Source organism: Chiloscyllium punctatum, chromosome 4 (assembly GCF_047496795.1).
Source record: "Chiloscyllium punctatum isolate Juve2018m chromosome 4, sChiPun1.3, whole genome shotgun sequence".
Taxonomy (NCBI): Eukaryota; Metazoa; Chordata; class Chondrichthyes; order Orectolobiformes; family Hemiscylliidae; genus Chiloscyllium; species Chiloscyllium punctatum.
This window is the reverse complement of record NC_092742.1, coordinates 54,951,697-54,969,653: the sequence shown is the minus strand read 5'-3', so window position 1 is coordinate 54,969,653 and position 17,957 is coordinate 54,951,697. Positions and strand designations below refer to the sequence as shown.

The following is a 17,957-nucleotide window of genomic DNA, read 5'->3' as shown; positions in this document are numbered from 1 at the left end:
TGGGTAGCTAGAGAGGCAGTTCAGACACCCTGGTCACTGGAAGTATCCCATGTCACACAGGTGGAGTATACTACTTGGCTGAGCTGCTTTGCCATATCTTCCCCTTAAATTATTCTGTGTACTCCCTCTCATGTTGTTGCCATGCTGTATATGACTCTATGTAATGAATATTAAATATGTACCAGGGGCCTTACCATATTCGTTGTTTCGTTCTTAAATCAAACTAAAAATCAATTTTTACTTATAAAAGACTGCAAGGGGAAATACTCACTAAATTTCTAACCAAGACCACTACTCATCTTTTTCCTTCTTCAACCACTGATGGTGGGTGAAAACAGCCAATGCTGAAGACCTGTAGGTCAGATGGTGTCCATAGCTTGCTCACTCGGTCTCCATGGATGCTGTCTGACTTGCTGTGATCTCCACCATTGGTTGTTTTCAGCACTGATTCCATCATCTACTGTAATTTACTCCTACGCTGATGGGTGGGATTTTTCTTTATAGGAAAGACAAACTTATTCTGAATAGTCTAGAACATCTCTTTAAACATTTGTCACTGCTTCTCTATCTTGCAGTATTCCAGCCAGCCACTTCAGCTTTAATGCCCAGTAGGTTTCCTTACTTAAATTTAAAATACACATCTTAAAGCCACTTCCTCTCTCCTTCAAATGATCATTGTTGCTTCCTTGAGGTGCCTTTAATCTAAGGTCATTAATTCTACCACATTACACAACAACAAGTCTAATACAGCCCACCTTCTGGTTGGTTCCAGAACATGCTGCTCTAAAACTATTTTAACATCATTCTGTATACTCAATCTGGTTTCCAGTTCATACGTAGATTAAAATAACCCATGATTATTGTTGTCCTTTTATCACAAGCATCCAATATTCCCTCTTGTATACCTAAGAATTATTGAATTATGGAAACAGACCTTTCAGTCCAACCAGTCTATGCTGACCATACTACCCAAAGTCCCTCATCCCATATCATCCTAAATACTTCTTATTCATGCACTTATTGATATGTCTTTTAAATGTACAAGTAAGTCCTTCACTAAAGCTCTTTGGGGAAAAATGCCTTCCAGTTTGTGTTAGAATCCAAATAACTAATAGAAATGACAACAGAATTGTTCCACATGTTCTAATTCATTCAAAACACTCTTCCCCCAGTGTTTTTAGCAGAACAAACCCACATAAACAAGGTACTGTGGGGTGTAATCAAAAGAGTTCATGGTCTGAAACTGCTGAATTCAATGTTTATCAGGTTATCAATGGTCTTGACAAGATGGACGTGGAAAGAATGTTTACTCTTGTGGGTGATTGCAGAACAAAGGAGACACTGATTTAAGGTTTTAGAGACTTTGGAACACTGTCTCAGGAGAGGGAAAACTGAATATCTTTATGACAGATTGAAAGATCCTTGTTGGGCAAAGAAATCAAGAATTTAACACTGGCATATGGGAACATAGAAGTCAGATACATATCAACCATGATCTTACTGAGTGGTTTAAAGAGCTGAATGGCCTGTTTCTATTCTTGACATGGATTCATCTGCAAGCTCAGTATTTTATGCTGCTCAAGCATCTGCACACCGAAGACAATTTTCACTCATGTTGTTGTTCTTGCTAAATAATCCCTTGAATAAGTCAGACTTTGTTGACTGAGTTGTAATTATTTTTTTTAAAACATGTATGAATTGCACAATTAATGCTAAACACCTTCACTGTTCCTGAAAAGCTCATTTTGTATTTTGTTTTAGAATATCAACTTTTGCCAGAGTGACTAAAAATTCCAAATATTTCATTTTTTAAAAAGTTTCTTTATGAGTTACCTTAACCTTAAACACATTCATTTATTTTGCCATCTGAAAATTTTTTTTAAAAAGTGATAAGTTTTGAAAATTTTTAACTTTCTAGTATGTTTGTGAATCGCTCAATGAGATTGGCTGTCAACCTGTTTATTGATATTACTGTTGCTGCAGCCAAGCCATCCCTTGACAGAGCACCAGATTTAAAAGTGCCACTAATGAAAATGGAAAACCATATCACAGCAATTGCTCGATCATTGTGAGAACTTTGGAGGTCACCTGTCAGCACCCTTGCAGAAAACCAATGCTATTTTGCACACTATCTCTGAAAAAAAAGTGTTCCTTAGATTCCTGTAGTCTAAAAACGTTAAACATTATTCTCTGCATTCTGACGTAAACAGTCCTTTTATTGCTGCCATACAGCCATTAAAATTATGCATTAATTTTATCAACCAGTCTCTTACACAAACATCAAGCATCTTTCAGACAACATAAAGTATCCTTGTACAAGTAATAATGACTTCTCATTTTTTAAAGTGTGCTAATTTTATGATTATTACTCTCATAAACAGCTTCTCTTCAAATAGTAACCAAGAATTACCATTGATTGAAATGAATTCTCAGTGCACCTGTACCAAGCATTTGGATAAATCTTGACCAATTTCCACACTTCTCATTGACATTTCTTTGCTAACATTCTTTGGACATATAGTACAGAACATTTAAAATCTTTGATTAGGTTAAAATATTGCCTTTCACTCCAGGATATTATTTGTAGAAAGAGATTTTAGTGTGATTTTAAGTGAAATACTTTAAAGACATGCCATTAAAAGGAACTGGGTTTCATACTAGGCTTAACACATCTTTCACCAAGTCAGTATGATGGAATGAATGCCTGCTCCTTATGCTGGTTATGAAGTCTTAAGTGAAATAAGGTTGTGGGTGGCCTCATGTTAATTCCTATTGTGTATGGGTCCAGAGCAGAGAAATTCCCTCAGTTCAACACTAAACAAATAATATCATACAGAAGGCACAACATGCAGTATAAAGGTAAAAGGACATCTGAGCTTCCCACCCATACTGGAGGGCAGTGCAAAGGAACCTTTATTATCATAATAACAGTGCTGCACCTATTTTGGGAACACAGCAGCAGACACTAATGTCACCCATTTTTAACATTAAATGTACTCCTATTTTTAAAAAAAGAGTAAACTGCTGCCAGATGAGTATCTAATTGATATTAGGAGCTCTGAACAGAAAAGTTTTTTTGATGATTTTTGCCAATATTTTGCTCAACTATTTAATGCACAGTGTAACAAGGAAAATTAAAAAAAACATAAATATTGAGTACAGGAGTTAGGAGGTCATGTTGCGGCTGTACAGGACATTGGTTAAGCCACTGTTGGAATATTGTGTGTAATTCTGGTCTCCTTCCTATCGGAAAGATGATGTGAAACTTGAAAAGGTTCAGACAAGATTTACAAGGATGTTGCCAGGGTTGGAGGATTTGAGCTACAGGGAGAGGCTGACCAGGCTGGGGCTATTTTCCCTGGAGCGGAGGTGGAGGGTGACCTTATAGAGGTTTACAAAATTGTGAGGGGCATGGATAGGATAAATAGACAAAGTCTTTTCCCTGGGATCGGGGAGTCCAGTAGTAGAGGGCATAGGTTTAGGGTGAGAGGGGAAAGATATAAAAGAGACCTAAGGGTCAACTTTTTCACGCAGAGGATGGTACGTGTATGGAATGAACTGCCAGAGGATGAGGTGGAGGCTGGTACAATTGCAACATTTCAGAGGCATTTGGATGGGTATATGAATAGGAAGGGTTTGGAGGGATATGGAGCGGGTGCTGGCAGGTGGGACTAGATTGGGTTGGGATATCTGGTCGGTGTGGACAGGTTGGACCGAATAGTCTGTTTCCATACTGTACATTTCTATGACTCTATGACAAACATGATTAAATATAAATTCAGTGCACTTTGCAAGGCACACTACACTTACATTTTTATAGCACCTTTAAAACAGAAAACAAACACTCTAGACACTCCACACAAGTTAAAAAATATGCTTAATATGATCTAGCAGTCAAAATGTGTTCAAGGTCAAAGCAGCAAGAAAATGTCCAAGGACACTAAAAGATGTATGTGTGGAAATTGTGGAGGCACTAGTAATAATCTTCCAATCCTTCTTAGATACGGGGCATTGCAAACATGCAAATGCTATAACCTTATTAAATTTTAAAAAATGAAAAAGCAATTTTTCCTCATCTCAGTTTTAAATCTACTACCCTTATCCTAAATTTACTACTGCTTATTCCAGATTGCCCCACAAGAGGAAACATCCTCTCTATATCTACTCTGTTTACTCCCTTTAATATCTTATATACCTCAAATCCTCTTTAGTATCTTACAGACCTCATGTTTGATAAAACTATTCATTTTTTGATTATTCAATAAGTTAAGGCTGACCCCAAACACATCTACAGTGTGCTCCTTGCTGAATATTAGAGTCCAAATAGAACATTAAAATAGATTTTTCCCACTAAAGTCATCAGAAAGAGAACAAGAACTCTTGTTATTAAGAAGATTTCTCAGATATTTACTAATACTGTGATTACTAAATTTTAAACCTGGAAGAGCACATTACTAACATGCCAACACACCAACAAATCTTGTAAAAAGAAATGTCCACTGCAACTTTGCACCCAGGTTTGGGAAATGATCTTACTAAAATATCTTAGTTGGATGGAGAAAGTGAGGACTGCAGATGCTGGAGATCAGAGCTGAAAATGTGTTGCTAGAAAAGCGCAGCAGGTCAGGCAGCGTTCAAGGAACAGGAGAATCGACGTTTCGGGCATCAGCCCTTCTTCAGGAATTCCAAAGAAGGGTGAGGGGGCCCAAAACGTCGATTCTCCTGTTCCTTGGATGCTGCCTGATCTGCTGCGCCTATCTTAGTTGGATACACAGTGACTGTAATAATTCCAAAAGTAATACCAAAAAACTAGTCAAATTTTATCAGACATTTTAAAAAGATAGAGTCTATTATGACTGTATAATCTCCAAAATGGAAATAAATTTTAAATCACTTCCAAAAGGGATTCAATAAAACACACACACACTTTTTTGCTTCCTCTGACGAGCAAAAGAAGAGTGGGAAGTAGACCCATGGACATCGATTTTTAAGTTAATGTCAAAATGTTCAAAAGAAAAGCTAGTCACAGCCACTGTCATACGCCAAGATGCCACCCACAAATTCAAACAGAAGAACATAGCAATTCAAACAAATTTAAGCTTCTGAGCTTAAAAGGGCTGCTGAAAGGTAGATTCAAAAATGAGCACTGCCCACTAGTCTGCTACTTTTGGTGGTAGAGCAACCTGAAATAATGATGAGTTGTCATGTTAGCGCTTTTAATCAGAGGAGCATTACACAAAACCAGAGTAAGTGTAATTTTCATTTAATGTATTGATATCAATACACTAAACATTTATGACAAAAGTCATGGTCTATAAGAAAGTGCAAAGCTTTTTGAATGCAGAGCCTTAGAATTTTCAAATCACTGTCACAAACATGATCAGCAAGGCAGCCTGTGTGGGGAATTGCAGGTGATGGGGTAGATACTAAGCAAGGATTTTGCATCAGTGTTTGCTGTGGAGAAGGACATGGAAGACACAGAATATGGGGAAACAGATGACGACATTTTGAAAACATGCCCATATTACTGAGGTGGTGGTGCTGGATGTCTTAAAACGGACAATGGCGGATAAATCCCCAGGACCCGATCAGGTGTACCCTAGAATTCTGTGGGAAGCTAGGGAAGTGATTGCTAGGCCCCTTGCGGAGATATTTGACTCAGTTATAGATGAGGTGCTGGAAGACTGGAGGTTGACTAATGTGGTGCTACTATTTAAGGAAGGTGGTAAGGACAAGCCAGGGAACTATAGACCAAGCCGAACATCGGAGGTGGGAAAGTTGTTGGAGGGAATCCTGGGGGACAGGATTTCCATGTAATTGGAAAAGCAAGGACTGATTAGGGTTCATCAACGTGGCTGTGTGTGTAGGAAATCATGTCTTACAAACTTGAATCGAATTTTTTTGATGAAGTAACAAAGAGGATCGATGAGGGCAGAGCAGTGGACGGGATCTCTATGGACTTCAGTAAGGCGTTCGACAAGGTTGACTGGTTAGCAAGGTTAGATCACGAGAATAGCTATTTAAATTCAGAACTGGCTTGAAGGTAGAGACAAAGGATGGTGGTGGAGGGTTGCTTTTTAAGACTAGACATCTGTGACCAGTGGTGTGCCACAAGGATCGATGCTGGGTGGGACCACTGCTTTTTCCACTGAAATAAATGATTTGAACGTGAACATTGGAGGTATAATTTGTAAGTTTGCACATGACACCAAAATTGGAAATGTAGTCGACAGCAAAGAGTACAATGGGATCTTGATCACATCGAAGGGAGGACTGCAGATGCTGGAGATCAGAGTTGAAAAGTGTGGTGCTGGAAAAGCACAGCTGGTCAGGCAGCAGCCAAGAAGCAGGAGAGTCGACATTTCAAGCATAAGCCCTTCATCAGGAATAAGGGGGTGGCCCAAGGCAACAGAGAGGAGTGGGGCTGGTGGTGAGAGGTTGTTTGGGGGGGTAGCTGGGAATGCAATAGGCAGATAAAGGTGGGGGTGAAGGTGATGGGTTGGAATGGAGAGTGGATCGGATAGGTGGGAAGGAAGATGGACAAGTAGAGCAGTGCTGAGTTGGAAGGTTGAATCTGGGATAAGGTGGGGGAGGGGAAATGGGAAACTGATGAAATCCACATTGATCCCGTGTGGTTAGAGGGTCCCAAGGTAAAAGATGAGGACTTCTTCCTCCAGGCATATGGTAGCTAGAGTCTGGCAGTGAAGGCAGCCCAGGACTTGTATGTTGGCATTCTGTCTCCCCAATCTACATTTCTGAGAATATCTCTGGGACACGCACTAAAACAACCCACCACCCTGTGGGCGAACACTAACTCTCCCTCCCAATCTGCCAAGACACGCAAGTCCTAATCCTCCTCCACCATCAAACCCTCCAACCACATGGAATCAATGTGGATTTCACCAATTACCCAACTTATCCATTCCACCCTCCCCTCTGACCTATCACCTTCATCTACCGATCACATTCGCAGCTACCTGCCCCCTAGCTCCACTCCCTTTAATCTTTCAGGCTCCTTGGGCCACCCCCTCATCCCTGTTGAAGTTTCAAACAAAGCTCTTCATCTCTCCTGCTCCTCGGATGCTGCCCGACCTGCTGTGCTTTTCTAGCACCACACTCCATCTCTTGATCAGATGGACAATGGGCTGAGCAGTGGCAAATGGAGTTTAATTTAGATAAATGTGAGGTGCTGCATTGTGGAAATCAGAGCAGGACTTATACACTTAATGGTAAAGTCCTGGGGAGTGTTGGTGAACAAAGAGCTGTGGAGTGCAGGTTTATAGTTCCTTGAAACTGCAGTAGCTAGGACAGTGAAGGGAGGTGTTTAAATATGCTGTCCTTTATTGGTTAGAGCATTGAGTATAGGAGTTGGGAGGTCATGTTGTGGCTGTACAGGAAATTGGTTCAGCCACCTTTGGAATATTGTATTCAATTTTGGTCTCCCTTCCATAGGAAGGATGCTGTGAAACTTGACAGGATGTTGCCAGGGTTGGAGGGGTTGAGCTATAGGGACAGGCTGAGGTTGTTTTCCTTGGAGTGTCAGAAGCTGAGGTTATAGAGGTTTATAAAAATCATGAAGGGCATGGATATGGTAGATAGACAAGGTCTTTTCCCTGGGATGGGAGAGTCCAGAACTACAGGGCATAGGTTTGGGGTGATTGGGGAAAAGATTTAAAAGGGACCTAAGGGACAACCTAGGTGGTGCGTGTATGGAATGGGATGCCAGAGGACATGGTGGAGACTGGTACAATTACAACATTTAAAAAGGCATTTGGATGGGTAGATGAATAGGAAGGGTTTGGAGGGAGAGACAAGAGTGAGGTGCTGGAAAAGCACAGCAGGTCAGGCAGCTTCTGAGGAGCAGTAGAATTGATGCTCTGGGCAAGAGCCCTTCAGCAGAAAGACTCTTGCCTGAAATATCAATTCTCCTGCTCTTTGGATGCTGCTTGACCTGCTATGCTTTTCCAGCACCACACTCTTGACTCTGATCTCCAGCAACTGCAGTCCTCACTTCCTCCAGGGTTTAGAGGGATAGGGACCAAGTGTTGGCAAATAGGATGAGATTAATTTAGGATATCTAGTTGGCATGGACGAACTGGACTGAAGGGTCTGTTTCTGTGCTGTACATCTCTGACTCTATACAGGCAAAAGAACATATTTGCATATGTCCATGATATTTCTGTCTCCTTGCTTTTTCTACGCATAGATAAAATACAACAGCCAGTAATGCAAAAACTGCTGTCACAGCAGAATAGCAACAAACCAGCATCTTCCTAACTATCCATATTTTCTAATACTGTTCAGCAGTGGATGTCAGTGCATCATACTCTCATGAAGTAGCAAACAAATCTTGAGGTGGGTCTTGTTTCCAGTGAATATATATCAGTTTCTTGCCACTTGTACACTATTACAACATGCTGTGGCTACAGCTGCTCAGAGCTGAACTAATAAAATTTCAGTTGTCAGTGCAATGTAATAATAGCATTTCAACACTGAATGTTTTGATTTCAAATCAAACATTTCACATCCCGAATAATCTGATATTCTTCAAAATTGTGCATTCTCACACACAAATTACACTATAGATACATTGATCTCTATGTCCAAGATTTTAAAAATCAAGAATTACAACTCCTCACCATTATCCAATGACTCCAGCTAGTCCACAAATCTCAAATATCCAGTGAGAATGCAACTAGATTTGCAACATCTCACTATAGTAGAACATATTGTCACAAGCTGTCAAAATTTACTCAACTATTTTAAGTGACTTGTGTTGGCAAATGCAACTGCCAGACTTCACCTACAATCCTAAATATGAATGAATAACCAGGTTTTTTTTTTGGTGATGTTGGAAGAGAAAAGAATGTTGTGACCTAGCCAACGGTTTTTTGAACAGTGCCATAGGACCTAACATCCTATGTTAACACTCAAACCGAATGACAACACAAGTTACATGTTAAAACATGGTGCAAGCTTTGAATTTACAAACTCAAACTAGAGGCAAAAGTGCAAACACACAATTGTTGACTACATAGAATATACTCCACAAAACATCACCAACAGAAAAACTGCCCAATCATACCACTGCATAGGGTGTTTTTTTAAAACAATTTTAGTAACAAGAGCACATTTAGTTCCAGTAACACATGAACATTTCTTCTCAACAAATCAGACACTGTACAGTGGGCATGGAAGATTGATAAGGAAGGATCTTCTAGTTTCCCTCACCATAACTTAAACTGAGAACATCCAGTTCAGCATGAGGATGTGCAATGTTATCAAATTAGCACGAACACCTACATAACTAGCAACAACAGAATATTTCTTATTGCAGAAAGAGATCGTGTACAGTTCTTAAATTGATAATTATAAGGCCAAATAAAGTGGAACAGAATGTAGGAAATTACGTACAAAACGTATAAAGAGAGGCTAGGAGAGGCTGTTGGAACGAACTCTGATCAAATTAGAAAGGTTTGGCCTGAATTTGACTGTAAAATATTTGCAGCTATTGACCTCTAGATATTTGGATCGACATTCGGGGTTCAGTATTTCCCTCAGTATGTCAATGACAGCCACCGTCCCGGTCCCAGGCAAGAAGAAGCAAATAAAAACTCTTACTCCCCTAAACTGCCGCACAGTCCAATTACCAACAGGCGGGAACCTACTGACAACAGAACCCGAGGCTGCGGCCTACCTCTGAGCTTCCCACATTCAAAGGCTTAAAGACATCCGATTAAACGTGTTAAACTCGACTCGGACGCAAAAATCACAGGTCAACCGCACCCCGCCCCCAAACCCTGGGCCGCTCACACCCGGGACGTGGCGGAAAAAAGGAAAAACTCACCTGGATTCGGGATATCGAGCTTTGTACCGGTCCCTCGGAATCGGATTTAGAATTCATAGGAGGGACCGGGACTAGCAATACCCCCTCCTGGGCTTCACACCCAGAGTGGTTTTTTTTTCGGTTTACAGTCACCCAACACTGCTGCTGTTATTACCGCCGATACCTCCAACAACACTGCCACTCCTCCCGCACTTTAGGCCACAAGACTGCCAGTATCCCAGGGTACTGCGCGCTGAGGAGGACTCCGACATCGGACGGTCGATATCCCAGGATGCTGCGCGCTGAGGAGGGCTCCGATATCGGACTGTCGATATCCTCGGATGCTGAGCCTGAGGAGACTTCCGATATCCCAGGGTGCTGCACGCTGAGAAGGCCTCCGATATCCCAGGATGCTGTGCCGAAGAAGACTTCCGATTGCCCAGGGCGCTGTGCGCTCAGCGCTGAGGAGATTTTTGATGTCGGATTGATGGTATTAAATGGTGCTGTGCGCGGAGAAAGGGACTGTCTTGTTTGTTTAAAGTCTGGCTTGATCTGGTTCTTCATCAAACTTTCGCGTTCTGTTCAGTCTACTCGTTTGGAAAATGCTACACAGTCTGTGATAAATGTAAATCACGAGTGTTCCAGACAAATGGACTGAGCAGTTTATAAAATGGTACCAACATGGCATCTTTTAAATCTATTGAGAAGACGTAGCTAACCTAATATTTTGGACTAAGTCAGAGCAGAAAAAGTTGGAAACACCGTCATATCAGTCAGCGTTTTAAGGGTGAAATTACACATCGAAGAGGAAAAGACATATACACAAAAGAGAGGGGCGCTCCTTAAACTGCTTCAAAACATAAACTAACTTTTAGTGATATTAACATAATGTAAGTATAATTAAACAAATCACCCAGTATATTCAAGAAATAGTGTACTTATGAAGGTCAATCAAGCGTTACCTTTTTTCACAAATGCAGCCTAACCTGCTGATTATATCCCGTACTTTCCATTTTTCAGACAACAGGTGAGTAGCTGAGGTGGTGGATTAGATCAGGGCAAGTTTGAAATGGAAGCCAGAAAAGTTGACAAAATAGAAAGGAAATCAGAAGGCTGAGAAGGGAAAAAAAGTAGACCAATATGAAGCGTGCAAGTTTCCTTTGATTGCAGAAATTCAAGTACTATATTGTTCTCAATTCAGAACCTAAACATAGTCCTGTTTGCCCTCTCCGGTAAAAGGTGAGGAGAAAATGAAAAGAGTAAATAAAGAAAAGCACATTACTTTGTTAAAATAATTTCAATGTTAGAAATATCTGACTGGCATTTGTCAAGTGAATATGACTCATCTGTTTAACCCCTATTATTGAGATGTACATATATGTTAATTTTAAACTCTAATGTCCTAATCTACAGATCAGTGTTGGAACCTGTGTATCCAACCTATGCTCAAAATGCATGAATGCTGATGAATATTTGCTTTCTGACTGCACCCAAAATTCTTGGGATTCAATCTTGGGAGCAGCCATTTGGAGAAAAGTGAACTCCATAAGTCAAACTGACAGCATTGCTAAGGACCCATGGACATATAAAGGCTTCAGGATGATTTAGACAAGGTGAATGAGTCAGTAGATGTAGTACGTGGACAAATGTTGTCTACTTCGGAATGGCAGAATATAATTTAAACAGTTATTCATTGGGAAATGTTGATGTATGAAGGACCCAGGGTGCTTTTGCACATCGATCATTGTAAGTACGTATGCAGTTTGCAGGTAAGACAAGTGGTATGTAGGTTTTGATTCAAAGGGTGTTTGAATACAGGAGCAAGGAGGTCTTACTATAGCTGTACAGGGCCCTTGGTGAGAACACAACTGGAGTATTGTGTGTGGTTTTGGTCTGCTTACGGAAGAAAAGATCTATTTCCAAAAAAAAGGTAGTGAAGGTTCACCAGACTTATTTCTGGGATGGCAGTTTTGTGATTTGAAAGGAGATTAGATCTTGCTGTAATCATTGGAGTTTAGAAGAATGAAACGGGACCTTATTGAAATGTGTAAAATTCTGACAGAACTGGACACAGATGCAGGGAACGTGTTTCTCCTGGCTGGTAGTAAAACTAGAAGTGACCGTTTCAGGATATGCGAGATGAGAGTATCACTTGATCCTGTCGAAATTCAACATTAGTACATTTTAGTCTGAGCTAAAGAGAAATTTCTTTATCAGAGAATGTTAAACCAATGGAGTTTTCTGCCATGGAAGGATGTGGAGGCCAAGTCATCAAACACATTTAAGAAAAAAAAGATAGATTTCTGGAAGCTAAATGCATCAAGGGTTTAGAGAGACAGCAGGAGTATGGCATTAAGAAGGGATCAGCATGATTACACTGAATGCTGGAGTGGGCTCAATGGGTCAAATGGCCTTGTATTCTTATTTTCTATGTTTCCACAAATAAATGTCCACATCAATTACAAGAGCAAATTATGCAATGAATCCAAGAAGAAATCTAAGGCAGGACTAGATTTGTAAATATAAAAACACAATAATGTAAAATGATAAGTAATTCATGACCACTTTCAGAATTTTTGTTGTTTCCATCATTTAAAAATACATTGCTTTGAAATTGATGTTGATTCAGGTTCTGTAACGAAAAGGTATTTGAGCCAGAATTAGCACATATTCACTCCTTTTGTCATGATCTTTGGTAAATCCCCATATTCCTGTTGGTAAATGTTAAACAGTCAGCTTTATCAAGAATATGTTACTTTCCAAATGAACTGAAGGTGTAAATAAACGTATGTTTGTGACCACTCCTAACTTGCTGGAATACAGTTTCACAAATGCCTGTAAGTGAATGTCAGCATTTGATAACCATGGAGGATATCACCAATTAACACAGAAAAGGTTGGAAAGACTCAGCTGCAAAGAAAGAAACAAGGTTATTGCTTTTGACCTTTCATTGTGATAGTGTCAACTGTTCCTGTTGACATTCACTTTTAAGTACTTTTTAAATAAATGTATTTGTTAAGGGATGCGAGATCACTGGCACAGCTGTCACTATTGCCCATCCCACATTGCCTGATTGAAAGTAGTGGTGAGTCACCTTCTTGAACTGCTGAATTCTATATGATTTGATGTTAGGAAGAATGTTCTAAGTTAGTGAAGGCAATGAAGGGACAATGATATAGTTCCAAATCTGAATGGTGTCTAGCTTGGAGCAGAATATTCAGCTGATAGTGTTCCCAAGTAGCTGCTACCCTCTCCTTCGAAGTGGTGGGAATTATCCAGAAATGTTTGATAGATTCTGTCCAAACAGTTTTTATGAATTATTTTGGTTCAGTGTTTCATTTGGTAGGTGAGATGCCAATCGAGCAGGCTTCTTTTTGTTTGATGATGCTAGGCTGCTTGAATGTTATTTGAAGCTGCACTTATCTGGGCATGTTGAGAATATTCAAATACACTCCCTTGTACCTTGTAGGTGGGGGAACAGACTTTCATTAGTTAGGAAATATGGTACTCTGCAGAATTTTCAGCCTCTGACATATTTTTGTAACCACAGTATTTCTGTGGAAAACTTTTCAGTTTCTGGTCAGCGGTAACTCCCAGGATGTTGATTCAGCAATTATGATGCTATTACATGCCCAGGGGGCAGTGATAGATTCTCTCTTGCTTGAGATGGTCAATGCCTGGCAGTTGTGTACTATGACTGTTTCTTGCTACTCACTTACCAACCTAAACCTGAATGTTGTCCAGGTCTTATGGCAAAAGGGCATGGGCTGCTTCGTTAGTTAAGGAATTGTGAATGGTGATAAACATTGTATAATAATCAACAAACATCTGCACTTCCAAGTCAGTATGATATGTGGCTTGGAGGGAAATTTTAATCCAGTGAGATTCACATGAATCTTCTGTCCTTCTAGTGGTCACAGGAGTGAAAGGTGCTTTTGAATGAACCTTGATGAGATGATTTAGTGCATCTTGTAGATAACTGAGCTGTGCAGTTAATTTCAGTGCCCAAGTCTTGGCGCTGATCCTGGAATGTTGTCAGAGTCAGTAGCCTTCGTCAGAATCCAGTGTTTACAGCCATTCGTTGATATCAAAGGAAGTGAATTGAATTAACTGAAGATTCACACTGTGGTGCTGGTGAGAAGACTTACGTAAATTATCCACTTGGCATTTCTAGTTGAAAATGGTTGCAAATGCTTCAGCCTTGTTTTTTGCCTGACTTTTCTGCGGTTTCCCCTTACTGAAGATGAAAATGTATTTTTAATCCTTTTTTTTTCCTGCTAGTAAATTGGACATTGCCTGGACTGCTGAGTTTAGATACAATCTATTGTTGTTGGATCATTTAGCATTGCCTATTGCTTGCTGGGTGCAGATAGTCTTGCTGAGACCTCATTTTTATGTAAATATATACACTTTTAATTCATCTGTGGGATGTAAGTATTTAATGTCCATCCCCAGTTCCCCTTGGGAAGGTGGCGGTGTGCTGCCTCTTTGAACTGCTGAAGTCCACTTGCTGTGGGTTGACCCACAATGCCATTAGGAAGGGAATTTCAGGATTTTCACCCAGCAGTTGTGAAGGAATGGTGATATATTTCCAAGTCAAGATGGTGAGTGGCTCGGAGGAGATCTTGAAGGTAATGGTGTGCCCATATATCTGCTACCCTGGTTTTTCCAGATGGTCATGGGTTTGGAAGGTGCTGTCTGCAAATCTTTGGTGAACTTCTGCAAGGCATCTTGAAGATAGTAAATACTGCTGCTATTGAGCATCAGTGGTGAAGGGTGCGGATGTTTGTGGATGTGCTACCAATTAAGCAGGTTGCTTTGTCCTGGGTGGCGTCAACCTTCTTGAGTGTTATTGGAGCTGCAGTCTTCCAGGCAAGTGGGGAGTATTCCCTCACACTCCTGACTTGTGCCTTGTTGATGGTGAACAGGCTTTTGGGAGTGAGGAGGTGTTTTTACTCACTGCAGTATTCCTAGCATCTGTCCTGCTTTTGTATCCACTGTGTTTATATGGTGAGTCCAGTTGAGTTTCTCATAGAATAATCATCATAGAATCCCTACAGTGTGGAAACAGGCCATTCAGCCCAGCAAGTCCACACTCCATCCAAAGAGTAACCCACCCAGACCCATTCCCCTACTACTCTACATTTATCTCTGACTTATGTACCTAACGTACACATCCCTGAACCCTATGGGCAATTTAGCTTGGACAATTCACCTAACCTGCACATCTTTGGATTATGAGAGGAAACCTGGTGAAAACCCATGAAGACACGGCAGGAAGGGGGTGGCACAGTGGCTCAGTGGTTAGTACTGCAGCGTTACAGCGCCAGGTACCCAGGTTCAATTCCAGCCTTGGGCGACTCACTGTGTGGAGTTTGCACATTCTCCCTGTGACTGCGTGGGTTTCCTCCCACAATCCAAAGATATACAGGTCATGCTAGATTTCCCATAGTGTCAGGCGCACTAGTCAGAGAGAAATGGGTCTGAGTGGGTTACTCTTCAAGTCCACGCCGACCCTCCGTTGGGCCGAAGGGCCTGTTTCCATACTGTAGGGGAATCTAATCTAATCTAATCTAAAAGTGCAAACTCCACACAGACAGTCACCCGAGGCTGGAATCGAATCTGGGTTGCTGCCACTCTGAGGCAGCAGTGCTAAACAAGCCACCGTGCCACCCCATGGTCAATGATAACCCCCAGGATATTGATATTGTGGAATTCCGTGATGGTAACATTATTGGATGTCAAGAGGCGGTGGTTAGATTGCCCCTTATTTGTGATGGTCATAGCCTGGCATTTGTGTAGCACACACGTTACTTTCCTCTTGTCTGCCCAGACCTGGATATTGTCCAGACCTTGTTGTATTTGAATGTGGACTGCTTCGGTATCTGAGGAGTTGTAAATTGTGCTGAACCATGTGCAACCATCAGTTGTGAATATCCCCACTTCTGGCCTTATGAGTGACAGAAGGTCATTGATGAAGCAGCTGAAGATGGTTGAGCCTAGGACACAACACTGAGGAGCTCTGCAGAGATGTCCTGGAGCTGAGATGCCCTCCAACAACTACGACCATCTTCCTGTGTGTCAGGTATGATTCCAACCACTGGAGAGTTTGCCTCCTGATACCAAACAGTATAAGCAGCAAGTGATAGAGCTCAGTGATGCCACAACCAATGGATCAGATCTAACTTCTGCAGTCCTGCCACATCCAGTCGTGAATGGTGATGGACAATTAAACAACTCCATAGAGGAGGAGATTCTACAAAGATCCTCATCCTCAATGATGGAGAAGCCCAGCACATCAATGCAAAAGATAGGGCTAAAACATTCTTAGCAATCTTCAACCAGAAATGCCCAGAGGGTGATCCATCTCAGCCTTCTCCAGTGGTCCCCAGCATTACAGATACCAGTCTTCAGCCAATTCAATTCACTCCATCTGATATCAAGAAACACTGGATACTGCAGAGGTTACTGACAACCATTCTGTCCACAGTACTGAAGGCTTGTGCTCCAGAACATACCCCTCCAATAGCTAAACTGTTCTAGTATACTTACAATACTGACATCTTTCTGACAATGCTGAAAATTGCCCAAGTATGTGCTACACATTTTTAAAAAAAGGACAAATCTAACTTGGCCAATTACTGCTCTATCAGCCAGCTCTCGATAATCAGTAAAGTGTTGGAAGGTGTCATCAACTGTGCTTTCAAGCAGCACCTGCTCAGCAACAACCTGCTCAGTGACATCTAGTCTGGGCTCCGCCAAGGCCACTCAGTTCCTGACCTCATTACAGCCTTGTCAAACATGGACAAAAGAGCTGAATTCCAGAGGTGAGTGACATCAAGGCTGCATTCAAACGAGTGTGAAATCAAAGAGTCCTAGCAAAACAGGAAATAATGGGTATCATTTCTGTCTGAAGTTCACTCTTTTCCACATTGTTACACTCCACAGTCATTCTTTTGCCCAATTGATTAGCTAGTGTATATCTCTTCAAAGCCTCTTTCTGTCTGTCTTGCAATTTGCTTTTGCACCTGTCTTTGTATTGTCGTCAGCATAGATGCATAACATTTAACCTAAGTGAAATGTTGTTAGAATACTGCCTGTGCAACTGACAGCAGCCATCAACTGGATTCCTCTATTTTGCCATAGAGTTAGTCACCATTTTGATGCCAGGGAGGATGGGCTTTGATTGTTGTGTGATTCTGGGTGAATCACTGCCACGTTGGAACTAAACACTTCTATCCACCTGAGTAGTGACAGGAGGTGGTCTGCCAGACTCAAGGTATTAAGCTTTTTGATAAGGTAAAACCACTCCCTCCTCAGGTTCAAGTCTGACAGACTCCAATCGAAATGGGGTAACATTTCCCTCCTGGAGGCTATACTGCTCACCAGACTGCTGAACTGCCAGTGTTCTCCTGCACTGAGCCAGATTCATTATCAGGAGCCTTCAGTTGGAAGTCTGCTCTTTTGTTTTATTAAGGATTCAGGCTTTAACAGGATAGCTATGTAGTCTGCAAAGTGTTTTTCTAGGGCCTCCTATACAGCACAGAAGTTTAAAGCAGCATGTTGCTCAGGCTAATGCTACCAAAGGAATACCAAGTTTGCATTGCTGACAGTAACTTGAGTTGAGGAGATGCTGGTGTTGGACTCCATTGGCGGAGCCATTTTTCAAAAGAGATGTTAAACTAAGGCCGTAGCTGTCTGTGGATGTAAAAGGTCCAATGTCACTGTTTTGAAGAAGATCAAGGAGTTGACCCCACTGTCTTGGTCCATATTCATCCCATAATCTACAGTATAAAAACAGATCATCTGGTCATTTCCATATTGATGTTTATGGGGCTCTGTCGTACACAAGAAATGGACATCATTGGTAGAGGCGGTAGAAATCATTGAGGTAATGAATGAGATCATTGTTTCAACATTTACCAAGAAAGAGCAATTTGCCACAGCATTGGCAAATGAGATTGACAGGTAATAGGTGAGAAAGAAAAAAGTGGGTGCAAAGCTGGTTAGTACCACCTGAGGTAAAGACGTAACTCAGTCTAGTGAGGACGGAAGTCAGGGCAGAAATGAAGAGTTGCTGGCCATGGTCTTGAAATCCTCCTTGGGTACAAGGATGATCAATAAGGACAAG

At 41.2% G+C, this 17,957-nt stretch overlaps 1 protein-coding gene across 4 annotated transcripts in view; it reads right to left on the bottom strand.

Annotated features, from left to right (window-relative positions):
• The window catches only part of LOC140476331 (F-box only protein 34-like), a 45,148-nt gene extending 34,990 nt beyond the window's left edge, over positions 1-10,158 (bottom strand). For all 4 annotated transcript variants that reach the window (XM_072568767.1, XM_072568768.1, XM_072568769.1 and 1 more), the window contains exon 1: positions 9,848-10,158. The gene's annotated coding sequence lies outside the window, so the exon portion shown is untranslated. The remainder of the gene's footprint in view (positions 1-9,847) is intronic.
• Between the last annotated feature and the right edge of the window lie 7,799 nt (positions 10,159-17,957).